Raw genomic sequence first — 5847 nt, 5'->3', positions numbered from 1 at the left:
AGTGTTATATGGTCGAGAATCCCCAAGACTGTATTTGTTGGAATAGAAACACTTCACTTTGGTGTGTATGATGCTGTTGCGGCTTTCAATGATGGCAACATTGTAAGGTGCAAGGTATTTAGAAATATGGGAATGAAGATAGGTTCTAACATGGTACGAGCGATGCTTGCTTTAGACAAGGAACGCCTTCGGGCTGCAGACAGGGCTGTAAAGAGTCTAGAAATACAAGCAAGAGTAAACAGGCGGAGGAACAAGAGGAAGCTGGAGGAGGAGTTTGCAGAGGATGAAGATAATCCATCCTATGGACCTGGAATGCACTAAAAAGTTAATCCAATCTTTGTCGCTCGATTCCCGAAACTTTTATTTTCTCATACTAATTACATGTTTTCTAAGGATCTTCCAAACATATTTGTTTCAAACTTTCAGTAAATGTTACACAGTACCTTCTGCATAATTTAACACAGCCTTTTTCCAAAAAACTGTATATTTTTGAATATATAAATAAAAAATTGCAAAAAAATGTTGTGAATTTTCATTACAATTGAAAAAAAATCATCTTTAATAACTGAACTAAAATTTTGTAAAATCCCTGTGTTAAGTTGTAGCCCATATTTCAATAAATAATCTGTAAAAAGTTCAACTTCCTACCTCAAATACTTTATGAGGAAAGATGTAATTTATAAGCGTTATTTTAACATTGCAAGTATAGGGCGTTCCGGAGCCCCTTATATTACCAGTAACGTGCAACCAGCGATAGGTAAGCATAGCAAATCAGAATAGGCCGCTTTCTTTGTTTCCACGCTGGCGTAATTTCCGTTCGGGCAGTGCGTGCGTGTGTGTGTGTGTGTGTGTGTGTGTGTGTGTGTGTGTGTGTGTGCGCAGACTGCGGTCGCGGGCACAGACGGCTGGACGCCGGCACGGCGCCCCGGCGGCCCCTGGCTGTGGCCGCTGCCTGTGTCTGCTGCCCGGTGTCTGCCCGGCACCGCGGACCGGCGCCGCCCACGTCAACAGACGGCGCCGATCGATCGCTGCTGCCGCAGAGCCGCTGACGTCAAGGCCTCTGGCGCGATGCACGGGATAAGCAAGGTCAGGGCGGCGACCACGCTGACGACGCAGCCAAAGCAGATAACCCTGTTGCAATTACGTCCGAGCTGTTCCCAATTTGGCACCTACATCCACAGCAGGTTGTGCTACGAGCGCGTGGCCGCATAGTCTAAGACCAGATAAACCTAAACAAGGGCGGCACGGAGTGGAGACGAGCAGATTTCTACAAATTACAGGTACATACAGGGTAATTACTAGAATGAAACATCCCCCAGGCTGTGGCTAAGCCATGTCTCCGCAATATCCTTTCTTTCAGGAGTGCTAGTTCTGCAAGTTTCGCAGGAGAGCTTCTGTAAAGTTTGGAAGGTAGAAGACGAGATACTGGCAGAAGTAAAGCTGTGAGTACCGGACGTGAGTCGAGCTTCGGTAGCTCAGTTGGTAGAGCACTTGCCCGCGAAAGGCAAAGGTCCCGAGTTCGAGTCTCGGTCGGACACGCAGTTTTAATCTGCCAGGAAGTTTCAGGGTAATTACTGTTGTGTTGGCAGAAAAGCCAACACCGTGTTACGAGAGGAGGCCGAAATGCACGCGTTTAGCTCACGCAGGCTGGTGTGAGGAGGGAGGACTATACTGACATGAGGTCTGGAACATGACAAGGAATTCAGAAAGCGGACGTAATTAGTTGGATACTTAACTTTAATCCATTAATGGTGAACGTCGCTCTTGACGGTACATGATTCACAATATTGTCTGTTCAGAAGACATAGTAACTGAATATGGCGCCTTGCTAGGTCGTAGCAAACTAGCTGAAGGCTATGCTAAACTGTCGTCTCGGCAAATGAGAGCGTATGTAGTCAGTGAACCATCGCTAGCAAAGTCGGCTGTACAAATGGGACGAGTGCTAGGGAGTCTCTCTAGACTAGATCTGCCGTGTGGCGGCGCTTCGTCTGCAATCACTGATAGTGGCGACACGCGGGTCCGACGTATACTAACGGACCGCGGCCGATTTAAAGGCTACCTCCTAGCAAGTGTGATGTCTAGCGGTGACACCACAATTGAAATTGAAGTTTAACTTTCAAAACGCTGTAGGAATAACACCGAGCCGTGCTCCGGCTTGCGTTTGTGCCGTTGACAGATTGGCGTCGTGTATTCGGAATCTGACCTCTCGTTTTCTTAGTGCGTTCACTGGCACCACTACGTTTGCTCGCTTTGTCTGTCCGTGAGTGGCAGCAGCGGCGTTTGTCGATAGCGAGTACTGTGGTACTATCTTTGGAACGACCTCTAGTACACTACTGGCCAATAAAATTACTACACCACGAAGATGACGTGCTACAGACGCGAAATTTATCCGACAGGAAGAAAATCCTGTGATATGCAAATGATTAGCTTTTCAGAGGATTCACTCAAGGTTGGCGCCGGTGGCGACACCTACAACGCGCTGATACGAGGCAAGTTTCCAACCGATTTCTCATACACGAACAGCAGTTGACCGGAGTTGCCTGGTGAAACGTTGTTGTGATCCCTACTGTAAGGAGGAGAAATGCTACGTTTCCGATTTTGCTAAAGGTCGGATTGTAGCCTATCGCGATTGCGGTTTATCGTATCGCGACATTGCTGCTCGCGTTGGTCGAAATTCAATGACTGTTAGCAGAATATGGAATCGGTGGGTTCAGGAGGGGAATACGGAACGCCATGCTGGATCCCAACGGCCTCGTATTACTAACAGTCGACATGGCAGGCATCTTATCCGCATGGCTGTAAAGGATCGTGCAGCCACGTCTCCATCCCTGAGTCAACAGATGGGGACGTTTGCAAGACAACAACCATCTGCACGAACAGTTCGACGACGTTTGCAGCAGCATTGAGTATCAGCTCGGAGATCGTGGCAGCGGTTACCCTTGACGTTGCATCACAGACAGGAGCGCCTGCGATGGTGTACTCAGCGACGAACCTGGGTGCACGAATGGCAAAACGTCATTTTTTGGATGAATCCAGGTTCTGTTTACAGCATCATGATGGTCGCATCCGTGTTTTGCGACATCGCGGCTAACGCACATTGGAAGCGTGTATTCGTCATCGCCATACTGGCGTATCACCTGGCATGATGGTATGGGGTGCCATTGGTTACACGTCTCGGTCACCTCTTGTTCGCATTGACGGCGTTTTGAACAGTGGACATCACATTTAAGGTGGGTTACGACGCGTGGCTCTACCCTTCATTCGACCTCTACGAAACCCTACATTTCAGCAGGATAATGCAAGACCGCATGTTGCAGGTCCTGTACGGGCCTTTCTGGATACAGAAAATGTTCGACTGCTGCCCTGGTCAGCACATTCTCCATATCTCTCACCAACTGAAAACGTCTGGTCAATGGTGGCCGAGCAACTGGCTCGTCACAATAAGCCAGTCACTACTCTTGATGAACTGTGCTATCGTGGTGAAACTGCATGGGCAGCTGTACCTGTACACGCCATCCAAGCTCTGTTTGACTCAATGCCCAGGCATATCAAGGCCGTTATTGCGGCCAGGGGTGGTTGTTCTGGGTACTGATTTCTCAGGATCTATGCACCCAAATTGCGTGAAAATGTAATCACATCGTCAGTTCTAGTATAATATATTTGTGCAATGAATACCCCGTTTATCATCTGCATTTCTTCTTGTTGCAGCAATTTTAATTTCCAGTAGTGTATTTTCGGGTCGTCGTATGTCGGAGTTCAGTTGAGTTGGGACGGAGCAGCAGTGAGGTCCGCACAGTGCCAGTACTCGCCGGGGCAACTGGCGATACATGCACTACCCGGCGGAAGGATGTGATCGCGAGAGTGCACGACCACGTCGAGGTCCGGATTCAGCGAGTTTAAGCTGAATGGATCTTTATATTCGAGTAGTGCAACCTTCAGGCGCGCGTGTGTGTCCGTCCGTGGAAGTCACCCCATGGCAATAAGCTGTCAGTTGACGATTCATACTGGCATCTTTCCCTTGCCTGACTTGAGTGTGGACCACCGTTGGTTGGTTGGTCGGTCGGTCGGTTGTCTCGTCGCACGACGTTCATTTGGTCTTCCCTCTGTGTTTGTGTCGACTTGTGGTTCGTGCTTGTTGTTCCACAGTGATTGGTTTTAGTATTGTTTGAGTTGTTGGTGGAATTGTTTTCGGGGGTGCACGTGTATGTAGTGTGTTTGAATGAGCAGTTATTTTAACGCTGTCTGCGTACTGCATTGGTGGAGGGGCTCCTTCTGCCTTTCGGTGTTTTAAAAGCCGGATTCTGCAGACGCAGCCGGCCGCGGTGGTCTAGCGGTTCTAGGCGCTCAGTCCGGAACCGAGCGACTGCTACGGTCGCAGGTTCGAATCCTGCCTCGGGCATGGATGTGTGTGGTGTCCTTAGGTTAGTTATGGTTAAGTAGTTCTATGTTCTAGGGGACTGATGACCACAGATGTTAAGTCCCATAGTGCTCAGAGCCATTTGAACAATTTTTTTCTGCAGACGCAGTGCTGTCTGTCACTTCGCCCTCGCCTGAATTATTCCATCGTTATACTGGTTATCAGAGGTTAGTTGGATTTGGTAAGAGAGTTGGTCGGCGTTTAAAGTGTCTCTAGTTTGAGTTGCCATCCTGTCACGTGAGCATAACGCTTGTCTGCCTGTCTCACGGCTTACGCAGCTGTTGGGACTTTTCTCAGGTCGATCCTTGGAGCGTTGTCTGTGGATCACTCTCTTCTTTATTTTGGTCTGACTGTGTGAATTGTTTAAAAATAATATTTAGATTAAAATATTCCTATTGCCTGTGGCCTTCAGTCGACAAATAATTGAATTCTTCTTAATAAGTCCTTCAGCCGTCAGTATAGCTTAGGTTACAGTCAATTTTTTTTAAATGATTGTTTTAAAATATAATTTTGGCATTTTCAACGTGTAATTGTCTTCCTCATTTGTATTTCAGGCCTTCAGCCGTAAATTGCTCAGAAGTATAGCTCGTGGCCTTAAGCCGACAAATAATTTGAATTCTTTCTTAATGAGGCCTTCAGCCGTCAATGTAGCTTGTGTAACAGTCAATTTTTTAAAAAATCATTGTTTTCAAAAAATTATTTCCTTAAATAAAGAGTACGTGTTTACTGTGCAACCAGTGGTAACTGATTAGGCCCCGTCCACACCTGTTCCTGCTTTCCCTAAGTCCCACGTCTCAAACAGGACTGGGCAGAATGACAAATTGCAACGGAATATTATCGAAGAAGGGAGAAAACGTATGGCAGAAGAAGAAAAAAATGGTGTGAAATTTGATCAACAGATGGCGCTGTATGTGTCAGAATACGTAAATAAAAACACCTGTCATGTGCACGACCCACTGAAGTTGGTGTAAACACACCGGGTACACCTTTTCTTCCTTTCGCGTCTGCGACGTTCGCCATAACTGTTTAAGTGCAGGATCGCGCTCTGCGGAACTTCCGGACACTGAAGGGTTTGTAAAAAGGCATCGGTCCTATGACGGTGGTAGGTCTGGAGAAAATGATTCGGGAATTCGAAAAGACGGGTCCTTTTGGTGTGCAAACTGGTAGAGGGAGGAAACGAATTGATTCGACGTCAGTGGAAGCAGTGGCCGCAGCAATACAGGAGGAGACGAGTCGTGGTGTGCAAAGGTGAAGTGCACGGAGAATTGCCCGAACATTGGACGTACCAATGAGAACGGTGCGTAAAATCCTACGAAACATCCTTCTTTCCTATCCATTCAAAATTACCCATGAGCACGAGTTGCTTCCTGTTGGTCTGCCAGCAAGAGAGACCTTTGCTTTAGAATTTCTTTCTCGCGTGCACGTGGACA

The 5847-nt window shown here is 47.4% G+C and overlaps 1 non-coding gene across 1 annotated transcript; it reads left to right on the top strand.

Annotated features, from left to right (window-relative positions):
* The first annotated feature begins 1464 nt into the window (after positions 1–1464).
* Trnas-cga (transfer RNA serine (anticodon CGA)) lies at positions 1465–1541 on the top strand. Its single transcript has one exon. It is a non-coding gene; the product is annotated as a tRNA-Ser (tRNA).
* Positions 1542–5847: the final 4306 nt, after the last annotated feature.

Source organism: Schistocerca cancellata, chromosome 5 (genome assembly GCF_023864275.1).
Source record: "Schistocerca cancellata isolate TAMUIC-IGC-003103 chromosome 5, iqSchCanc2.1, whole genome shotgun sequence".
NCBI lineage: Eukaryota > Metazoa > Arthropoda > Insecta > Orthoptera > Acrididae > Schistocerca > Schistocerca cancellata.
The sequence above is the reverse complement of the archived record's forward strand: the minus strand, read 5'-3'. Positions and strand labels throughout refer to the sequence as shown.